This window comes from Nerophis ophidion, linkage group LG08, assembly GCF_033978795.1.
Source record: "Nerophis ophidion isolate RoL-2023_Sa linkage group LG08, RoL_Noph_v1.0, whole genome shotgun sequence".
Taxonomy (NCBI): Eukaryota; Metazoa; Chordata; class Actinopteri; order Syngnathiformes; family Syngnathidae; genus Nerophis; species Nerophis ophidion.
The window spans coordinates 67,148,759-67,172,310 of NC_084618.1; the positions used below are offsets into that span (position 1 = coordinate 67,148,759).

Genomic DNA, 23,552 nt, shown 5'->3' on the forward strand with positions numbered 1-23,552 from the left:
TGTTGGCCCTGCGATGAGGTGGCGACTTGTCCAGGGTGTACCCCGCCTTCCGCCTGATTGTAGCTAAAGTAGGCACCAGCGCCCCCCGCAACCCCAAAGGGAATAAGCGGTAGAAAATGGATGGATGGACATGCACATTGGGGACAGGTTGATTGGCAACACTTAATTGACCCTAGTGTTTGAATGTGAGTGTGAATGTTGTCTGTCTATCTGTGTTGGCCCTGCGATGAGGTGGCGACTTGTCCAGGGTGTACCCCGCCTTCCGCCTGATTGTAGCTAAAGTAGGCACCAGCGCCCCCCGCAACCCCAAAGGGAATAAGCGGTAGAAAATGGATGGATGGACATGCACATTGGGGGACAGGTTGATTGGCAACACTTAATTGTCCCTAGTGTGTGAATGTGAGTGTGAATGTTGTCTGTCTATCTGTGTTGGCCCTGTGATGAGGGTGGCGACTCGTCCAGGATGTACCCCGCCTACCGTCCGAATGCAGCTGAGATAGGCCCCAGCAACCCCCCCCCCCCCCCCCCCACGACCCCAAAAGAGATAATGGGTGGATAAAAGACAATTTGATAAATGAAAAAAAAATACAATAAAATTAAACACATGCACATGCGGCTAGGTTGATTGGCAACACTAAATTGGCCTTAGTGTGTAAATGTGTGTGAATGTTGTCTGTCTATCTGTGTTGAAAATGGATGGATGGATGGGTTAAACATATTATATATAAAAGGTAATGGGAAGAAATATACACTTTTTGAAACCCCCCCTTTTTTTTACAGTTACTTTAACTATATGACCTGAACCAGATATTATCACATTGATCTGGATCCACATAGACCAGTGGCTCTCAAATGGGGGTACGTGTACCCCTGGGGGTACTTGAAGGTATGCCAAGGGGTACTTGAGATTTTCAAAAATATTCTAAAAATAGCAGCATTTCAAAAATCCTTGAAAAATATATTTATTGAATAATACTTCAACAAAATATGAATGTAAGTTCATAAACTGTGGAAAGAAATGCAACAATGCAATATTCAGTGTTGACAACTAGATTTTTTGTGGACATGTTCCATAAATATTGATGTTAAAGATTTATTGTTTTGTGAAGAAATGTTTAGAATTAACTTCATGAATCCAGATGGATCTCTATTACAATCCCCAAAGAGGGCACTTTAAGTTGATGATTACTTCTATGTGTAGAAATCTTTATGTATAATTGAATCGCTTGTTTATTTTTAAACAAGTTTTTAGTTATTTTTATATCTTTTTTTTCCAAATACTTCAAGAAACAACACTGCAAATGAGCAATAATTTGCACTGTTGTACAATTTAATAAATCAGAAACTGATGACATAGTGCTGTATTTTACTTCTTTATCTCTTTTATTCAACCAAAAATGCTATGCTCTGATTAGGGGGTACTTGAATTAAAAAAATGTTCACAAGGGGTACATCACTGAAAAAAGGTTGAGAACCCCTGACATAGATGAGCCACAAAGTTGTTTTTTTTCTTGCGTAAAAAAGACCGTGTGCGCGTGCGCGTAATGCGCAGAATCCATAAAAAGGGCTTCTTGGCGCGGGAGAGACGCGCATCTGCACCCTCAGAAGATGCGAGGGTCGGGCGGGATGTGCAGGCTTTCTCCTCGCAGGGGGGCGGCCGGGCGGGTGGGGGTGCACGGAACTTGCTTGAAGAAGCGGACTGCTGTCTTCAAGTATTGACTGTAAAGTTGAACAAAACAAAAAAAAAAAAAAACCCAACAACAACGGTATTATCGTGCACCATGTCAGCCTTACGGAGGAAATTCGGCGAGGACTACCAGGTGGTGAACACCGACCGGGGCGCGACTTTCTGCGCGCCGGCCAAAAGGAAGCGGCAGCGCTTCGTGGAGAAAAACGGCCGCTGCAACGTGCAACACGGCAACCTGGGCGGCGAGACCAGCCGCTACATCTCCGACCTCTTCACCACGCTGGTGGACCTAAAGTGGCGCTGGAACCTTCTGATTTTCATCCTCACCTACACGGTGGCGTGGCTGGTGATGGCCTCCATGTGGTGGCTCATCGCTTACATCCGCGGCGACCTGAGCCGCGGCGGCCACGACGCGTCCTACACGCCCTGCGTGGCCAACGTCTACAACTTTCCCTCTGCTTTCCTCTTCTTCATCGAGACGGAGGCCACCATCGGGTACGGCTACCGCTACATCACGGAGAAGTGTCCCGAGGGCATCCTCCTCTTCCTCTTCCAGTCGCTGCTGGGCTCCATCGTGGACGCCTTCCTCATCGGCTGCATGTTCATCAAGATGTCGCAGCCCAAGAAGCGCGCCGAGACGCTCATGTTCAGCCAGGACGCCGTCGTCTCGCAGCGGGACGGCAAGCTGTGCCTCATGTTCCGGGTGGGCAACCTGAGGAACAGCCACATGGTGTCGGCGCAGATCCGGTGCAAAGTCATTAAGGTGAGTTGGAACTTGCAGCCGAAGTTCAACTCTACTCCTACTCTACTCTAAAAGACTCGTTAGAGCAGGGGTGCCCACACTTTTTCTGCAGGCGAGCTACTTTTCAATTGACCAACTCGAGGGGATCTACCTCATTTATATATATCATTTATATTTATTTATTTATGAAATAAACATTTTTGTAAACAAGTTAAATGTGTTTAATGATAATACAAACATGTGTAACACATATAGATGTCTTTCTTTCACAAAGACAAGAATATAAGTTGGTGTATTACCTGATTCTGATGACTTGCATTGATTGGAATCAGACAGTAATGATGATAACGCCCACATTTTCAAATGGAGGAGAAAAAAAGTTGTCCTTTCTGTACAATACCACATGAAAGTGGTTGGTTTTTGGCATCTAATTCATCCAGCTTCCATACACTTTACAAGAAAAACATTGACGGCAAATTCCGTAGCTTGCTTGATTGACATTCACGGCACCCGAGGGTCTTGTGAGATGACGCTGGCTGCTGCCAGTTCATTATTATGAAAAAATGACAGAGAGGAAGGTGAGAAACACTTTTTATTTCAACAGACTTTCGCGCCGTCCCTTCCGTCAAAACTCTAAAGGCCGACTGCACATTTCCTATCTTCACAATAAAAGCCCTGCTTCATGCTGCCTGCGCTAACAAAATAAGAGTCTCGGAAAGCTGGCGTGCACAAGTGATGTGCACGCCAGCTTTCTGAGGGATCGCTTGTGCACGCCAGTTTTCCGAGACTCTGTATTTAGTTAGCGCAGGCAGCATGAAGCAGGGCTTTTATTGTGAAGATAGGAAATGTGCAGTCGGCCTTTAGAGTTTTGACGGAAGGTACGGCGCGAGAGTCTGTTGAAATAAAAAGTGTTTCTCGCCTTCCTCTCGGTCATATTTTCATAATAATGATCTTGCAGCAGCCAGCGTCATCTCACAAGACCCTCCGGTACCGTGAATGTCATTTAAGTGACGTCTTGGTGAAGATTGATGATCACTAATTTTTAGGTCTATTTTTTTTAAAAGCCTGGCTGGAGATCGACTGACACACCCCCCGCGATTGACTGGTAGCTCGCGATCAACGTAATGGGCACCCCTGCGTTAGAAGTTTATGTGCACTTTGTCCCGCGCTGTGTCGAATTCCATTACTTTCCTCGGATGAATTGTGACCCCTGAGGGCCACCATAGCCGTTATGGCATATTGCAAGCAGAAGTAAAAAATAAAAATAGATAGTCATAAAGATATTGTATTTTTGCATAACGACTCTAACATAGGCTGACCATATTCTGAAATCCCAAAAAGAGGACACATGAATTGATTAACGTGGACCCCGACTTAAACAAGTTGAAAAACTTATTCGGGTGTTACCATTTAGTGGTCAATTGTACAGAATATGTACTGAATTGTGCAATCTACTAATAAAAGTATCAATCAATCAATCAATCAAACATATTTGCGTGCCAAGGCGGGCAGCACGCCAAGGCCGGGAGTAGGTGAAAATTTGCCAATGATACTCGAACTTGCTTTATAAATAATATCCATCCATCAATTTTCTACCGTTTATTCCCTTTTGGGTCGCGGGGGGCGCTGGCGCTTATCTCAGCTACAATTGGGCGGAAGGCGGGGTACACCCTGGACAAGTCGCTACCTCATCGCAGGGCCAACACAGATAGACATACAACATTCACACTCACAATACGAAGGTCCTGCAGTCCTGGGTTCAATCCCAGGCTCGGGATCTTTCTGTGTGGAGTTTGCATGTTCTTCCCGTGACTGCGTGGGTTCCCTCCGGGTACTCCGGCTTCCTCCCACTTCCAAAGACATGCACCTGGGGATAGGTTGATTGGCAACACTAAATTGGCCCTAGTGTGTGAATGTGAGTGTGAATGTTGTCTGTCTATCTGTGTGTATTTATTTAAATAAAGCATTTTTTCTCCTCTGTTGACGGCTGTGTTGACGCTAGGGATTTCTAAAATTGGGTCCCACGGACCCCATCAAGTCATAAAAATGGGGTCCCACCGTAAATTTTTGGGGTCCCACTTTTTTGTAAGCGTTTTGAAAACAAATGATAAACGTATTCATTATCCTGTTGTATCTCACATTTTATATCGTGTTTTGGAAAAAGGTTGTCATAAATGTTACTTAATTCATTTAAAAAAATAATAAAAAAAGAAAAACAATTTATATACATATGAAAATGTATTCAGTTATAAACATTCATTCACTTTCTTCTTCCCTTCATGGATCTAAACTTTACCGCTGCTGGTAGTTTTTTCTATGTTTTTATTTAATAAATTGTAGGTGTATTTATTTCAGTATAAAAGTGTAAAAAGTGTTTTGCTTGGGTCATGAAATGATAATAATGGCGTGCCAGGGCATACATACATTTTATATTTAACGCTTAAATCTCTGGAGTCTTACACTCACCTTAGTGTTTCCCAAGAAGTCTATTTCCTTTTCCCGGCAAAACTCGAACCAATACTTTCTATCAATAGCGTCACTTCCCTAACTTCCCCGGAAGTCCCGACCCCCAACCAAAGCCATTGGCTAACACCCCGTAGCAAGCCGCTACAATATTTACAGCTAGTGTGATGTTATGAGCCAGGGAATAAAAGGACTACACTACCCAACATGCAACAGGAGTGACGAGCATGCGCGGTAGCCTTGTAAAGGGGGGTAGTGTGTCGCCATGACGACATCTAGTATGTTGTGATATGCAAGCTCCGAAAGTAAACGTTAAGAACTCAGCCAACAAATACACGCAACCCTAATTCAAAATGCCGGACATTTGACGCATTTAAAAAAACCCGCCAGAACACGCCGGACAACGCCGCAAAAGAGGACATGTCCGGGGAAAAGAGGACGTATGGTCAGCCTACTCTAACTCAGGGTTGTCAAACTCATTTTAGACCGGGGGCATACTTGCCAACCCTCTCGGATTTTCCGGGAGACTCCCGAAATTCAGCACCTCTCTTGAAAGCCTCCCGGAAGAAATTTTCTGCCGAAAATCTCCCGAAATTCAGCTGGATCTGGAGGCCACCCCCCCTCCAGCTCAAAAATGCAAAGTTAGAAGCATTTTTAAAAACGACTGCTAATCCTCCTCCTTTTCGACCGGACGACCGCAGAGAATTAAAGTAGGAACACTCCGGAGGCAGAAGTTCATTAAGAGGGGCGGACTCACCGGCTCTCAGCCATGTTTCCGTCACACAGAGGAAGTCGAGTCCGCGGGAAATGAAGAAATCCTTCAGGATATACGTTTTGTTTGTCAAAGAGCTTGCGTTCACAAGACCGAACCTGGCGGGGGCCAGCACGTCCAAGGGCGCAGCTAATCCAGGTGGGGCCCGACACACAGCCCGCAGGTGGCGGGGGAGAGGAGCCATGAAGCGGGAAAGGAAAGCAGGAATCCGGCCAGGTGAAAAAGCTGACTTGGACGTCCAAAAACCAACGCCGAAGTTGATCATATCAGTGGGAAAGGGGCAAAGATCCAACAGTGTTTGGCGGTCATACACAAGCAGTGAGCTGACAGAGACGAAAATAGACGCAAACAACACAAAAATGAACAGAGCTGACAGCGAGAGACGGCAGGGCAAAGCACATACATGCGCCATCTTCTGGAAATTTGGAAGTGACGTAGTGAAAGGTAAATGTTGTTGTTTTTTTAGCAACCGGCAAGCACAGTACAGTTAGTAGAACAACTGTGTTTTTATTACTGTGTATTTGATAGGTGCCGTCTGAAATTCAACTATTTATTTTATTTATATATATATAATAAAATAAATAAATATTTATAGCTAGAATTCACTGAAAGTTAAGTATTTCATATATATATATATATATATATATATATATATATATATATATATATATATATATATATATATATATATATATATATATGAAATACTCGAGTTGGTGAATTGGCTGTAAATATAATCTCCTTTTAACCACGCCCCCCGCCCCAACCACACCCCCAAACCACGCCTCAGCCCCACTAGCGACCACGCCCCCCACCCCCACCTGTCGAAATCGGAGGTTTCAAGCTTGGCAAGTATGACCGGGGGCCACATGGTAAATGGTAAATGGGTTATACTTGTACAGCGCTTTTCTATCTTCAAGGTACTCAAAGCGCTTTGACACTATTTCCACATTCACACACTGCTGGGGGGAGCTGCCATGCAAGGCGCTAACCACGACCCGTCCATCCATCCATACATTTTCTACTGCTTGTTTCTCTTGGGGTCGCGGTGGGAACTGGAGTCTAGCTCAGCTGCATTCGGGCGGAAGGCGGGGTACACCCTGGACCAGTCGGAGGGCCAACACAGATAGACAGACAACATTCACACTCACACCATCCATCCATCCTTTTTCTACCGCTAGTCCCTTTGGGTGTCTCGGCAACATATGAAGCATCATCTACAATTATACAAAGAATTGCTTTTGCGACATCTAGTGGACACATTTACAACAGCAGTTTCTTTCATGCAAAAATTTTGGCTCATTTTTGTACTTAGCAAACTCATCCCGCGGGCCTTCCACCACCTTTTTAGGAACAGAGACACATTTACTAGGTTTACACTGCAAGCCAAAGTGGCCCAAATCTGATTTAAATTTTTTTCCAGCTTACTGTTTACACTGCAAGTAAAATGTAATCTTTATCAGACTCCAGTGTAAACACACACACTGTCCAATGGGGCCCCAATATGGTCTGGACTACAGGCAGGCCAGTCTAGTACCCGCACTCTTTTACTATGAAGCCAGGCTGTTGTAACACGTGGCTTGGCATTGTCTTGCTGGAATAAGCAGGGGCGTCCATGATAACGTGGATGGCAACATATGTTGCTTCAAAACCTGTATGTACCTTTCAGCATTAATGGTGCCTTCACAGACGTGTAAGTTACCCATGCCTTGGGTTTAAATTCACCTCCATACCATCACAGATGCTGGCTTTTGAACTTTGCACCTATAACAATCCGGATGGTTCTTTTCCTCTTTGTTCTGGAGTACACGACCTCCACAGCTTCTAAAAACAATTTTAAATGTGGACACGTCAGACCACAGAAAACTTTTACACTTTGCATCAGTCCATCTTAGATGTGCTCGGGCCCAGCAAAGCCAGCGGCGATTCTGGGTGTTGTTGATAAATGGCTTTCGTTTTGCAGAGTAGAGTTTTAACTTGCACTTACAGATGTAGCAACAAACTGTAGTAGTACACCCTTGACAAGTCGCCACCTCATCGCAGGGCCAACACAGATAGACAGACAACATTCACACAAACATTCACACACAAGGGCCAATTTAGTGTTGCCAATCAACCTATCCCCAGGTGCATGTCTTCGGAGGTGGGAGGAAGCAAGCCGGAGTACCCAGAGACAACCCACGCAGTCAAGGGGAGAACATGCAAACTCCACACAGAAAGATCCCGAGCCTGGGTTTGAACTCAGGATTACTCAGGACCTTCGTATTGTGAGGCACGTGCGCTAACCACGACCCATCAGGAGCAATTTGTAAAGTGTCTTGCTCAAGGACACAACAGACGTGACGAGGTTGGTAGAAGCTGGGGATCGAACCAGGAACCCTTAGGTTGCTGGCACGGCCACTCTCCCAACTTTCACCACGCGGTCGCCAAGTGGAGCCATGGAGAAAAAACTACTCCCAAGAGTCACAATGATATTGTATTTTTACATCAAGGCTCTAACTTAGGGGTGTCAAACTCATTTTAGATCTGGGGCCACATGGAGAAAAATCTACTCCCAAGTGGGCCGGGCTGGTAAAATCACAGCACGATAACTTAAACATAAAGACAGCTTCAGATTGTTTTCTTTGTTTAAAAATAGAACAAGCAAATCAAAGGTTCCAAGTTCAATCCCGGAATCGGGATCTTTCTGTGTGGAGTTTGCATGTTCTCCCCGTGACTGTGTGGGTTCCCTCCGGGTACTCCGGCTTCCTCCCACTTCCAAAGACATGCACCTGGGGATAGGTTGATTGGCAACACTAAATTGGCCCTAGTGTGTGAATGTGAGTGTGAATGTTGTCTGTCTATTTGTGTTGGCCCTGTGATGAGATGGTGACTTGTCCATGGTGTACACCACTTTCCACCCGAATGCAGCTGAGATAGGCTCCAGCACCCCCTGCCACCCTGAAAGGGACAAGCGGTAGAAAATAGATAGATGGATGGATTAAAAATATTTTTGGCAAACCAGTAATTATAATCCGCAAATGTGCTGTTGTTGAGTGTCTGTGCTATTAGAGCTTGGCAGAGTAACCTTGTAATACTCTTCCATACCAGTAGGTGGCAGCATTGCTTTGTAGATGTCCGGAACATGGTTTGTCATGATCACAATATGCGGGAGGAAACGTGGTTAGAGTGTACGCCCTGAGATTTGTAGGTCGTGAGTTCAAACCCCGGCCGAGCCATACCAAAGACTATAAAAATGGGACCCATTACCTCTGCATCAAGGGTTAGAATTGGGGGTTAAATCACTACAAAATTATTTCCGGGCGCAGCTTCCGCTGCTGCTCACTGCTCCCCTCACCTCCCAGGGGGCGAGGGTGATGGGTCAAAGGCAGAAGATAATTTCACCACACCTAGCGTGTGTGTGTGACAACCATTGGTACTTTAAATTGAACTTTTTAAAAAAGGTATCTAACACTTAAACCAAAAATAAACAAGAGGCTCGAGTCTCTAAGTGCCGCCAAGAAAAGGCATTGAAGCTTAGGGGTGGCTATGCCAAATGAAACTAAAACTTAACTGGCTGCAAAGTAAAAAAAAAAAACAGAATGCTGGACAACAGCAAAGACTTAAAGCGTGTGGAGCAAAGACGGCGTCCACAAAGTACATCCGAAAATGACATGACAATCAACAATGTCCCCGCAAAGAAGGATAACGTCCGCACAACTTAAATAGTCTTGATGGCGAAAACAAAGCAGGTGCGGGGAATAGGGTTCGAGGAAGACATGAAAATACCAACAAAAGAGGAAAAGCCATCCAAAATTGGAGCGCAGGAGAAGAACTAAAACACTACACACAGGAAAACACCAAACATGGCGCGATGTGACAGGTCGTGACAGTACCTTGAGAGACGAGCGATGTGTAGTGATGTTCATATCCAACAGTTGCGAAAACGACTTTTTATTGTCAGTATAGACTACTGGGTTTAATTTTTTAATGTTTTCTGCTGGTGGTGTGCCTCAGAATTTTTTCAATGAAAAAAATGTGCCACGACTCAGAAAAAGGTTGAAAAACACTGCTCTAAAAGACTCGTTAGGTTTATGTGCACCTACTCCCGCGCTGCATCGATTTCCATTACATGAATTGTGACCCCTGAGGGCCACCATAGCCGTTATGGCATATTGCAATCAGAAGTAGGAACATCAGTCTATACTAAATAGAGAGTTATAATGATATTGTATTTTTGCATCAAGGCTCTAACTCAGGGGTGTCAAACTCATTTATGATCGGGGGCCACATGGAAAAAAATCTACTCCCAAGTGGGCCGGACTCATAAAATCACGGCACGATAACTTAAAAATAAAGACAACTTCAGATTGTTTTCTTTGTTTAAAAACAGAACAAGCACATTCTGAAAATGTACAAATCATAATGTGTTTTTTTTTACACTTTCATGTTGCGGTTTATAGTATTCTATCTTTATTTGTCGTTATTTATATTTTCTGATTAAATTATGTGATAATGTTCATCAGTCAACTCATTGGTATTAATTTCCAATCAATCAAGATAAAAAATATATTAAAATCAAATTACAGGATCTTATTCATGTAGTTTGCAAATTTTCATCATGTGGTTTATTTTTTTTTTCATATACATACTACAATTATACAAAGAATTGCTATTGTGACATCTAGTGGACACATTTAGAATAGCAGTGTCTTTCATTCAAAAATTTTGGCCCATTTTAATACTCAGCAAACTCATCCCGCGGGCCGGATAAAACCTGTTTGCGGGCCTTCCTCCACCCTTTTAGGGACAGAGACACATTTACCAGGTTTACACTGCAGACCAAAGTGTCCCAAATCAGATTTTTTCAATATTTTAATTTTTTTCCAGCTTACTGTTTACACTGCAAGTAAAATGTAATGTTTATCAGACTCCAGTGTAAACACACACACCGTCCAATGTGGCCCCAATATGGTCTGGAATATTGGCAGGCCACTCTAGTACCAGCCACTCTGTTGTAACACGTGGCTTGCCATTTTCTAGCTGAAATAAGCAGGGGCGTCCATGATAATGTTGCTTGGATGGCAACATATGATGCTCCAAAACCTGTATGTACCTTTCAGCATTAATGGTGCCTTCACAGACGTGTAAGTTACCCATGCCTTGGGCATTAATTCACCTCCATACCATCACAGATGCTGGCTTTTCATTTTTGCACCTATAAAAATCCGGATGGTTATTTTCCTGTTTGTTCTGGAGGAAACTACGTCCACAGTTTCCAAAAACAATTTGAAATGTGGGCTCGTCAGACCTCAAAACACTTTAACACTTTGCAACAGTCCATCTTAGATGAGCTCGGGCCCAGCGAAGGCCATCTGCGTTTCTGGGTGTTGTTGATAAATGGCTTTCGCTTTGCATGGTCGAGTTTTAACCAGCTCATCAAACACTACTTTGGAACATCCCACAGGTGAACAGGCTGAATGGGAACAGGTGGGTGCCATGATTGGGTATAAAAACAGCTTCCATGAAATGCTCAGTCACTCACAAATAAGGATGGGGCGAGGGTCACCACTCTGTAAATAAATACGTGAGCAAATTGTCCCAACAGTTTAAGAACAACATTTCTCAACGAGCTATTGCAAGGAATTTAGGGATCTCACCATCTACAGTCCGTAATATCTACAAAGGGTTAAGAGAATCCGAAGAAATCACTGTACGTAAGCGGCAAGGCCGAAAACCAACATTGAATGCCCATAACCTTGGATCCCTCAGGCGGTATTGCATCAAAAACTGACATCAGTGTGTAAAGGATATCACCACAACGGCTCAGGAAAACCACTGTCAGTAACTACAGTTTGTTGCTACATCTATTTTGATGTTTTTAAACTGAAAAAAAAAATCTGATCTGTGTCACTTGAGGGTTAAAAAAAGGGATTTGTTAAGCAGTGTAAATGTGGCCTTAGCTTCCGCAAGTAAAAAAGGATGTCATATTTCTTAGCTGCTTAATCTTGAAATTAGCATCATAACTCTCTGTTTTTTCCTATCTTTCTAACAATCTTTGAGATAGTTGTTGGTCACTGCTGTGTGTGTGTGTGTGTGTGTGTGTGTGTGTGTGTGTGTGTGAGTGAAAAAATGAAAATCTCTGACTCGCTTAAAGGATATCACCACAAGGGCTCAGGAAAACCACTGTCAGTAACTACAGTTTGTTGCTACATCTATTTTGAAGTTTTTAAACTGTAAAAAAAAAAATCAGATCCGTGTCACTTGAGGGTTAAAAAAAAGGGATTTGTTAAGCAGTGTAAATGGGGCCTTAGCTTCCGCAAGTAAAAAAGGATATCATATTTCTTAGCTGCTTAATCTTGAAATTAGCATCATAACGCTCTGTTTTTTCCTAACTTTCTAACAATCTTTGAGATGCTTGTTGGTCACTGCTGTGTGTGTGTGTGTGTGTGTGTGTGTGTGTGTGTATGTGTGTGTGTGTGTGTGTGTGTGTGTGTGTGTGTGTGTGTGTGTGTGAGTGAAAAAATGAAAAGCTCTGACTCGCTTAAGGAAAAGTTGCAATCTGCTTGTTTCAATGCACAGTACTTCTCTCTATACTCCAAATATAAGACACGCAATATTTTTTAGACTTTAAGAAAATATTGTCCAATATTAGGGTGAGTACTCCTAGTCCCTGGTCCAAGCAAGCCAAGCTGATACCACATAGGTGACATCATCCACTGCTGGTCACTTCTCTAAGGATAAAATAGTCAAATTGTCCATCCATCCATCCGTTTACTACCGCTTGTCCCGTTCGGGATCGCGGGGTCAACTTGTCAAACTCTTACAAAATAGGAGACCCTCCTTTGTTATTGTTTGTTAACACATCTTCTTAGGATTGCATTCACTGTAGCTTGGATTTTGCAGCTTCCCACCGTGCAATCAAGCCTTGTGGAGACCTCGTTTATATCGGCGACGAACAATTTTCCCACATACTTTGTGCGATGTTCGTTCTTCATGGCCGAGCTGAGTGCACCTGCTGCAGGGTCATCACACAGCGTCCTCACTGCGTCAGCAGAAAAGCTCTCAGCGGGCTGTATCTCTATAAGTTCAACGCCGGCTCTAAATGTCCTCAGCTGAGATGGATACGCCCCCGGGGGACAATATAGGTGGCGGACTGTACGCGCATTGATTAAAACAGCAATTTGTGTACTTAGTGAGCCTTTCTATCTCTTTTAGTCACTCTTGCGCTAAGACGGAACATCTGCAACACGGACACTTTTAGGTTTGGCCGACTTTGATGTTTTCTGCAAGGACACGTTAGATTTAAGCCGTGTCCTGCAATCTTACAGCAGGTACACAAGAAGTCAAGACAATTCCAGTCTTTCTAAGGCCTCTGTGTTCCTTTGTCAGCATGCATATATTTCAGAATAATGGCAAATTTGGCAGAGTATGTACCTCGCCAGTCAAATTGACTTACGCAAAATGGGAGTAGAGTGTAATTTGCAGCCATCATTTTTTAATGATTCTGACTTCAAAGAGCAGCACGGTGGCACAGGGGTTAGTGCGTCTGCCTCACAAGACGCAGTTCCTGGGTTCGATTCTGGCATGTTCTCCCTGTGATTGTGTGGGTTCCCTCCGGGTACTCTGGCTTCCTCCCACCTCCAAAGACATGCACCTGGGGATAGGCTGATTGGTTACACTAAATGGTCCCTAGTGTGTAAATGTGAGTGTGAATGTTTGTCTATCGGTGTTGGCCCTGTGATGAGGTGGCGACTTGTCCAGGGTATACCCCGCCTTCCGCCCGAATGCAGCTGAGATATGCTCCAGCACCCACCGCGACCCCGAATGGGACAAGTGGTAGTAAATGGATGGATGGACTTCGAAAAAGAAGGGATTTGGTTGGAGTTTGGATGGCAAATATTATAAAGACTCAAGTAGGGCTGGGCGATATGGACGAAAAAGTCTATCTCGATATACAAACCCTGTTTCCATATGAGCTGGGAAATTGTGTTAGATGTAAATATAAACGGAATACAATGATTTGCAAATCATTTTCAACCCATATTCAGTTGAATATGCTACAAAGATAACATATTTGATGTTCAAACTTAACTTTAGAATTTGATGCCAGCAGCACGTGACAAAGAAGTTGGGAAAGGTGGCAATAAATACTGATAAAGTTGAGGAATGCTCATCAAACACTTATATGGAACATCCCACAGGTGTGCAGGCTAATCGGGAACAGTTGGGTGCCATGATTGGGTATAAAAGCAGCTTACATGCAATGCTCAGTAATTCACACACAAGGATGGAGCGAGGGTCACCACTTTGTTAGCAAATTGTCGAACAGTTTTAGAACAACATTCCTCAACGAGCTATTGCAAGGAATTTAGGGATTTTACCATCTACGGTCCGTAGAATCATCAAAAAGTTCAGAGAATCTGGAGAAATCACTGCACGTAAGCGATGATATTACGGACCTTTGATTCCTCAGACGGTACTGCACCAAAAACCCACATCAGTGTGTAAAGGATATCACCACATGGGCTCAGGAACACTTCATACAACCACTGTCAGTAACTTCAGTTGGTCGCTACATCTGTAAGTGCAAGTTAAAACTCTACTATGCAAAGCAAAAGCCGTTTATCAACAACACCAAGGAACGCCGCTGGCTTCGCTGGGCCCGAGCTCATCTAAGATGGACTGATGCAAAGTGGAAAAGTGTTCTGTGGTCTGACGAGTCCACATTTCAAATTATATTTGGAAACTGTGGACGTGATGTCCTCTGGAACAAAGAGGAAAATAACCATCCGGATTGTTATCAGTTAGTGCAAGTTAAAACTCTACTATGCAAGGCCAAACCCATTTATCAACAATATCCAGAAACGCCGCCGGCTTGGCTTGGCCCGAGCTCACCTAAGATGTGGAAAGGTGTTCTGTGGTCTGACGAGTCCACATTTCAAATTATATTTGGAAACAGAGGACACAAAGAGGAAAATAACCAATGGGATTGTTATAGGCGCAAAGTTCAAAAGCCAGCATGTGTGATGGTATGGGGGTGTATTAGTGCCCAAGGCATGGGTAACTTACACATCTGTGAAGGCACCATTAATGCTGAAAGGTCCATACAGGTTTTGGAACAAAATATGTTTCCATCCAAGCAACGTTATCATGGACGTCCCTGCTTATTTCAGCAAGACAAGTGTTACAACAGCGTGGCTTCGTAAAAAAAAGAGTGCAGGTACTTTCCTGGCCCGCCTGCAGTCCAGACCTGTCTCCCATCGAAAATGTGTGGCGCATAATGAAGCGTAAAATACGACAACGGAGATCCCGGACTGTTGAACGACTGAAGCTCTACATAAAACAAGAATGGGAAAGAATTCCACTTTCAAAGCTTCAGCAATTAGTTTCCTCAGTTCCCAAACGTTTATTGAGTGTTGTTAAAAGAAAAGGTGATGTAACACAGTGGTGAACATGCTCTTTCTTAACTACTTTGGCACATTTTGCAGCCATGAAATTCTAAGTTGATTATTATTTGAAAAAAAAAAAAAAAGTTTATGAGTTTGAACATCAAATATCTTGTCTTTGTAGTGCATTCAATTGAATATGGGTGGAAAAGGATTTGCAAATCATTGTATTCCGTTAATATTTACATTTAACACAATTTCCTAACTCATATGGAAACGGGGTTTGTATTTTTACTTAAAGTCGATACATATCGGTACATATCTTGATATATTTTCTGGTGAAAGTATACATATAAAGATACTCATTTTTGAGCAAGATTGACTGAAATTAAAGTAAATGACAGTAAACGGTCAGTGGCACTTTTATTAACACAGTTAGTCAAGATGGGTATTAACAGCACAGAAAATAAATTGTTTGAGTAGCACAGAATTACATAACATAAATAATATAGAAAATTATTCTTTCTACGTAAAATGAATAACATAAGCTGTGCAAATAATTAGAGATGTCCGATAATCCGATATTGTCCAACTCAATTACAGATACCGATTTTAACCGATAACGATATATACAGTCGTGGAATCAACACACTATTATGCTTAATTTTGTTGTGATGCCCCGTCGGATACATTAAACAATGTAACAAGGTTTTCCAAAATAAATCAACTCGAGATCAGCCGAGCGCACATCTACACCAGGCGGTGTAGATCCAAGGCCAAGAGGATTTTGAGGGACTCTAGCCACCCAAGCAACTGCCTCTTCTCACTGCTGCAGTCAAGCAAGCGCTACCGGAGTCTCATGGCCAACACGGAGAGACTCAGGAGGAGCTTCTATCCCCAAGCCATCAGACTGCTCAACTGCACCGCTGATGAACACTCATCACAATTGCACAAAACCGCATGCACAAGAATCACTTTACTTACCACTATAATTACCGGACTACAATACTCTTCATTCAATGACTGTAAAATAATGTAAAAACACTTTACTTACCACTGCAAATACCGGACACAAACTCTTCATTCAATGACTGTAATTAATGTAAAAAAATAATGTAAAAACACTTTACTTACCACTGTAATTACCGGACTACAATACTCTTCATTCAATGATGCAATAATGTAAAAATAATGTAAAAACAAGAGTATAAAGAAGTCATACTGTTCCATTAACTTTAAACTTAGACTTCATTTTTATTGCCATTCAAATTTGAACTTTACAGTACAAATAAGAATGAAATTTTGTTGCATTGGCTCTTGGTAGTGCAGGATAAAAAAAGCAATGAGGGCCAGATATAAATGTTCATACTACTGTCACTACTCGACTGCCAAACAACTGTAGACACCTTAATATTTGTTGCTTCCTATACTGTACATATTATATTATTATATGTTATACCGCCCCAAGTGGAGGAGTTCAAGTACCTAGGAGTCTTGTTCACGAGTGGGGGAAGAGTGGATCGTGAGATCGACAGGCGGATCGGTGCGGCGTCTTCAGTAATGCAAACGTTGTATCGATCCGTTGTGGGGAAGAAGGAGCTAAGCCGGAAGGCAAAGCTCTCAATATTACCGGTCGATCTACGTTCCCATCCTCACCTATGGTCATGAGCTTTGGGTCATGACCGAAAGGATAAGATCACGGGTACAAGCGGCCAAAATGAGTTTCCTCCGCCGGGTGGCGGGGCTCTCCCTTAGAGGTAGGGTGAGAAGCTCTGCCATCCGGGAGGAACTCAAAGTAAAGCCGCTGCTTCTCCACATCGAGAGGAGCCAGATGAGGTGGCTCGGGCATCTGGTCAGGATGCCACCCGAACGCCTCCCTAGGGAGGTGTTTAGGGCACGTCCAGTCGGCAGGAGGCCACGGGGAAGACCCAGGACACGTTGGGAAGACTATGTCTCCCGGCTGCCCTGGAAACGCCTCGGGATCCCCCGGGAAGAGCTCGACGAAGTGGCTGGTGAGAGAGAAGTCTGGGCTTCCCTGCTTAGGCTGCTGCCCCCGCGACCCGACCTCGGATAAGCGGAAGATGATGGATGGATGGATGGATGTTATACTATTTGATCTTGCACTGGTACTGTATTTGACTACTGTACTTCTACTTGTACTGAATACTTCTACCATAACTACTGTGACTTATTGTGCAACTTAATTGTCTTGTAATTAATGTACATCAGAGCTATTTTTTGTATTTTTTTGTATTTAGTATATTAGATTCTGCAAGTAGTGATTGGATCCCATTGCATGCAATATCTGAAGAGCATGGAAAAAAAGCATTTCACTGTGGTGTAGTCTGCATGTGACGAATAAACTTGAACCTTGAACTTAAATTATGGAAATAAATGCCAACATGGCACCGCCATATTTATTAATAAAGTCACAAAGTGCATTCTTTTTTTTAACATGCCTCAAAACAGCAGCTTGGAATTAAGGACATGCTCTCCCTGAGAGAGCATGAGGAGGTTGAGGTGGGCGGGGTTGAGGTGGGGGTTGCAGGTGTAGCGGGGCGTGTATATTGTAGTGTCCCGGAAGAGTTAGTGCTGCAAGGGCTTCTGGGTATTTGTTCTGTTGTGTTTATGTACTGTTACGGTGCAGATGTTCTGCCGAAATGTGTTTGTCATTCTTGTTTGGTCTGGGTTCACATTGTGGCGCATATTTGTTACAGTGTTAAAGTTGTTTACACGGCCACCCTCAGGGTGACCTGTATGGCTGTTGACCAAGTATGCTTTGCATTCACTTGTGTGTGTGAAAAAAGCCATATATATTATGTGACTGGGCCGGCACGCAAAGGCAGTACCTTAAGGTTGATTGGGACTCTGTATTTCTCCCTACGTCCTTCTACACAGCGCCGTTTTAAAAAGACATACATTTAACTTTTTCTAAAACCGATACGATAATTTTGAAACTGATAACTATCATTTCCGATATTAGATTTTAAAGAATTTATCGGCCTGCCGATATTATCGGACATCTCTACCATTAATACATTTTTGGCAGCATTTCTCGTGCGAAATATGCCCGATTTGGCAACTCGAAAACAGATTGGATTTGGGCTTACATGGTAAACAACTCAAATGAAGGTTTTATCCAGACGCATACATTTGTCCAAATGTATACGTATGAGCTTCAAGAGGTAGTCACCCTAAATGGTTTTCACTTCACAGGTGTGCTTGAAGCTCATCGAGAGAATGCCAAGAGTGTGCAAAACAGTAATCAGAGCAAAGGGAGGCTATTTTGAAGAAACTAGAATACAAAACATGTTGTCAGTTATTTCACCTTTTTTTGTTAAGTATGCCTTCTGCCCGAATGCAGCTGAAATAGGCTCCAGCACCTCCCGCGACCCCAAAAGAGACAAGCGGTAAAAAAATGGATGTATGGACATAACTCGTAATAAAGAAAACGCATTGAATGAGGAGAAGGTGTGTCCAAACTTTCGGCCTGTACTATACAAATTATTCAAAAACTGATATGACGCCACATTCATTTTAAGGAGCAGAAAATACATGTTAGTGAAGTTTCGCCATCAAGCAAATCGTGTTTAGGACTTAGCAACTAATTGTCCATAAGTCATTGACTATATGGGTTATACAACATTGAGGATATCCGTATTACATGTATGCTAGCACGGACGTCATTTGATGTAATTAATGTAAACACAATTTCTCCAAAGCCTATTCGTACAATGTGAGGGTGGCATATGTAGTCTTTGTGTGGGTTCGTGTGCACGAGACAGAGTGTGCACAAGCCTCGCCGCACTGTGGACACAACGCAACTCTTTGTTTTCAGGGAACACACGGCTGCAAGGTGGCAGTCGGGCAGGAAACGAGGCGTGCTGCCGTAAATCCAATTTCTTAATAACAACAATGGAGCCTCGCAAATACGACGCGATCGACTGACGGGCAGGCATAGACGCAGGTTGCAAATCATATCTCGGCTTGGATGTGTCGAGCTCTTAGACATTTTTTGACGCAAGGCTGCAATTACGAAATGCAAACATTTTTTTTACATTAATTTTGCTGCAGATGAATGGACCACATAACTAATCAATACATTAGATTAACAGGGTGGGATTAAATAAATTATCTTCTTACCACTCCCTTTCAGGCAAAAACTGGTCAATTATGAATTACATACTATACAATACCTTTTGCACTATATTCATTTATATTATTATGTGTTGTCAACTTTGTACATTTTTATTATTATTATTATTGTTTTATGTTATTTCCTGAAATAATTCAAAAATGAAATACATTACATTAAAATACATCCACATGTTTTTCCTGTTGATTTAGTTATGTTCTTATTTGTTTTAATTACATTTAAAAAAAGCAAGAAAATAGTTATATGGATGTATTACTAGGCATTATTCATCATTTCTGCTGGAATCAAATTAAAACAACCGTTAAATAAGGTCCTCTCCCTGGACTGCACATACTGTATACATAATGCACGATAACTTAAGAAGACAACCGTCCTTGTGTTTGTGTCATTAATGTTAATGCGCACTTCATTAATAAATCAATAGAATGCACTAAAAATAGACAAACATGGGATTTGCATACATCGAGGGGAAATATTTGCCGAACCATGATGAAAATGCAATTTTTAAGTGGCCTTTCACAAGGAAATAGTTTTCTTCAACAAGTCCGCAAAATGAAAACACGTCCTGACAAGGGTGGAAGACAAAGACACAAAGGCATTAACACTTTTTTCTTGTGTATCCAAGATGTCCTCAAAAGGACACATCCTCACAGGTAGTACCACATAAATATAGAAAGACAGGAACACATTTTGTTTGTTTTTGGACCATCCAATGTCCCCAAAATATTGATGTCACCACCAAGGCCGCCCCTCCTTATGCAGTGCGTTAGTTAGTTAGTACTAGTTCCTAACCTTTCTCTCGTTTGCTTCCCCAAAAAGAGTACATACAGTGAGGGGGAAATATTTGCCGAACCATGATGAAAATGAAATTTATGTGGCATTTCACAAGGAAAGACTTTTGTACAACACGTCCCCAAAATGGCAACAAGGGTGGTAGAACACAAAGACACAAAGACAATAACACGTTTTTCTTGTGTGGCCAAAACGTCCTCAAAAGGACACATCTTCACAGATAGTATTACATAAATATAGAAAGACAGAAACACATTTTGTTTGTTAGAGGACCATCCAATGTCCCCAAAATATTGATGTCGCCACCAGGGCCGCCCCTCCTTATGCTGTGTGTTAGTTAGTACTAGTTCCTAACCTGTCTCTCATTTGCTTCCCCAAAAAGAGTGCATACAGTGAGGGGGAAATATTTGCCGTACCACAATGAAAATGCAATTTATGTGGCATTTCACAAGGAAAGACTTTTGTACAACACGTCCCCAAAATGACAACATGTCCCGTCAAGGGTGGTAGAACACAAAGACAGAAAGACAATAACACTTTTTTCTTGTGTGGTCAAAACGTCCTCAAAAGGACACATCTTCACAGATAGTATTACATAAATATAGAAAGACAGGAACACATTTTGTTTGTTTGTGGACCATCCAATGTCCCCAGAATATTGATGTCCCGACCAGGGCCGCCCCTCCTTATGCTGTGCGTTAGTTAGTACTAGTTCCTAACCTTTCTCTCATTTGCTTCCCTAAAATGAGTGCATACAATGAGGGGGAAATATTGGCCGTACCATGATGAAATGCGGCTTATGTGGCATTTCACAAGGAAAGACTTTTGTACAACACATCCCAACAATGACAAACTGTCCCAACAAGGGTGGTAGAACACAAAGACAGAAAGACAATAACACTTTTTTCTTGTGTGGTCAAAACTTCCTCAAAAGGACACATCCTCACAGGTAGTACCACATAAATATAGAAAGACAGGAACACATTTTGTTTGTTTGTGGACCATCCAATGTCCCCAGAATATTGATGTCCCGACCAGGGCCGCCCCTCCTTATGCTGTGCGTTCGTTAGTTAGTACTAGTTCCTAACCTTTCTCCTCTTTGCATCCCCAAAAAGAGTGCATACAGTGAGGGGGAAATATTTGCCGAACCATGATGAAAATGAAATTTATGTGGCATTTCACAAGGAAAGACTTTTGTACAACATGTCCCAACAAGGGAGGTAGAACACAAAGACAGAAAGACAACAACACGTTTTTGTTGTTTTGACAAGACGTCCTCAAAAGGACACATCCTCACATAAATATAGAATGACAGGAACATATTTTGTTTGTTTGTGGACCATCCAATGTCCCCAAAAGATTGATGTCCCCACCAAGGCCGCCCCTTCTTATGCTGTGCGTTCGTTAGTTAGTACTAGTTCCCAACCTTTCTCCACTGCGCATCCCCAAAAAGAGAAATGTCCCCACAGTAAAAGCTGAATGTCACGTTCTGAGCCAAAATGTCACCAACAAGTGGACGGTGGTGCCATGTGGGGACCACAATGGTTGAAAAGCTGCCGTGTCAAACTTTTAACGGTCAATCACATCCCACAGGGGCTGGTGGTGGTGGTGGTGTGTACTGAGTAACACGTAATGGCGGCTAGCCAGGGATCTCTGAGCGCAGACGTCTCCCTGTGAAATGTCACACCCTTCCGTCCTCCACATCGCTGTGAATACAAATCACGATCTGGTTGCCATCTGTGGCCACTCACTCAAAAACATGGAAAGCATCAAAAACTGTCCTCAATGCTAACTTGCAGGGCTTGACTGGCGACTGCTTACAGTTTTCAACTAATACAGGATCATGGTTTTGTTTGTTTACACTGTACTGGAAACTGAACGTGCAAAGATTTCACTCGAGTGGAAGTTATTGAAAGGCACATTTTCCTATGTTAAGGGTAGAAGTTTGATTATACTATTGTAGGTATTTATTTGCATTCATAAACAACGTTTATTTTGGAAAGTGTAAAAAGGGTTTAATTTTATTTGCCAAATAGAAAACAATAATATTTTACGAGCAATTTGATTTGTTTTGATGATATTTGGGCTAATTATAATAATAATAATAATATATTTTATTTGTAAAAAAACACTTTACATTGAGCAAACAACCTCAAAGTGCCACAGTATAAAAAAATAAATAATAATAATAATAAAACGATAATAAAAATAAATGAAATATAAAAACTAGAACAGCCTAATAGCTAGAACAAGTATGTATATCTATAAAAACGCTTTAAAAAAAAAAAAAAAAAAAAAAAAGGGTTTTTAAGCCTTTTTAAAAGCATCCACAGTCTGAGGTGCCCTTAGGTGGTTAGGGAGAGTGTTCCACGGACTGGGAGCACCGGAGCAGAAAGCCTGGTCTCCCGTAGTTTGTATTTAAATGTTAAACACAGCACTTTATTTTTCAATATTCTTTTTTACAGGTTTTATTTGACTAAAAATTATCACATTTTCCAGTCTTTGGATAAAACTGTCTTCTTACTTACAGTATATTAACAATTGGTATGCCTGAATGTAGAGTAGACATCCGCAGTGATACATAGGTACAGTATATTTTATACCCAAATACAGGCACCCCATTGATACATGGATATAAGTGTCCCTATAAATACATACAGATAAGTGTATCTTTTGATGCATAGATGTAGGGTATGTACAGTGCATCTGGAAATTATTCGCAGCACTTCTCTTTTTCCGCATCTTGTCACGTTACAACCTTATTCCAAAGTGGAATAAATTCATTATTGTCCTCAAAAACCTTTGCCAAGAAGCTGAAATGTGAACAGAGGTGCATCCTGTTTCAACTGATCATCCTTGAGACGTTCCTACAGCTTAATTGGAGTCCGTAGATATGTTTGTTATGCGTAATTACACAAATATATAAAATCATGTGTTTGACTTTTCAATGACAACAAAAAAACAGCAGTAGAAAAACTGCAAGTAGAATAAAAAATTTAAAATCTGTGTTGGCCCTGCGAGTAGGTGGCGACTTGTCCAAGTGTGTACCCCGCCTTCCGCCCGAATGCAGCTGAGATAGGCTCCAACCCCCCCCAGCGACCACAAAAGAGACAAGCGGTAGAAAATGGATGGATGGACATTGTGATTTCTCACCAATTCAATTGAAGCTAAAAAAGCCTTAATTCTGACTTGGACATAATATGGACTATACACAAATGCTTTTTATGAAAATGTAATTTTGTTTATAACTTATATGCAATCTGTTGTTTCCCTAATTTTTGTTGTTGCACATGGATGAGGGTGTGTGTTGCTGAGGCCCACTTTGACATTGTCTGGACTGGACCTGGTTTTAAAAACCTTCTAGACAAGTCTAATTCCATTAACAACCTGGTCTGATGAAGATAAGGTTATTTTTTTTAATTTTTTATTTTTAATAAAATAAAATGAGATTAAAAAAAAGGAAAACAATGACATTTTTTTTGGGATAAAAAAGAAAGTAAAATCATATAAAACAATTACATAAAAAATAGTAATTAATGATAGTGTTAGTGGACCGGCGACACACACAATCA

The 23,552-nt window shown here is 42.1% G+C and overlaps 1 pseudogene; it reads left to right on the plus strand.

Annotated features, from left to right (window-relative positions):
• Window positions 1-1,675: 1,675 nt before the first annotated feature.
• LOC133558276 (G protein-activated inward rectifier potassium channel 1-like) overlaps window positions 1,676-23,552 on the plus strand; it is a 35,356-nt pseudogene continuing 13,479 nt past the window's right edge.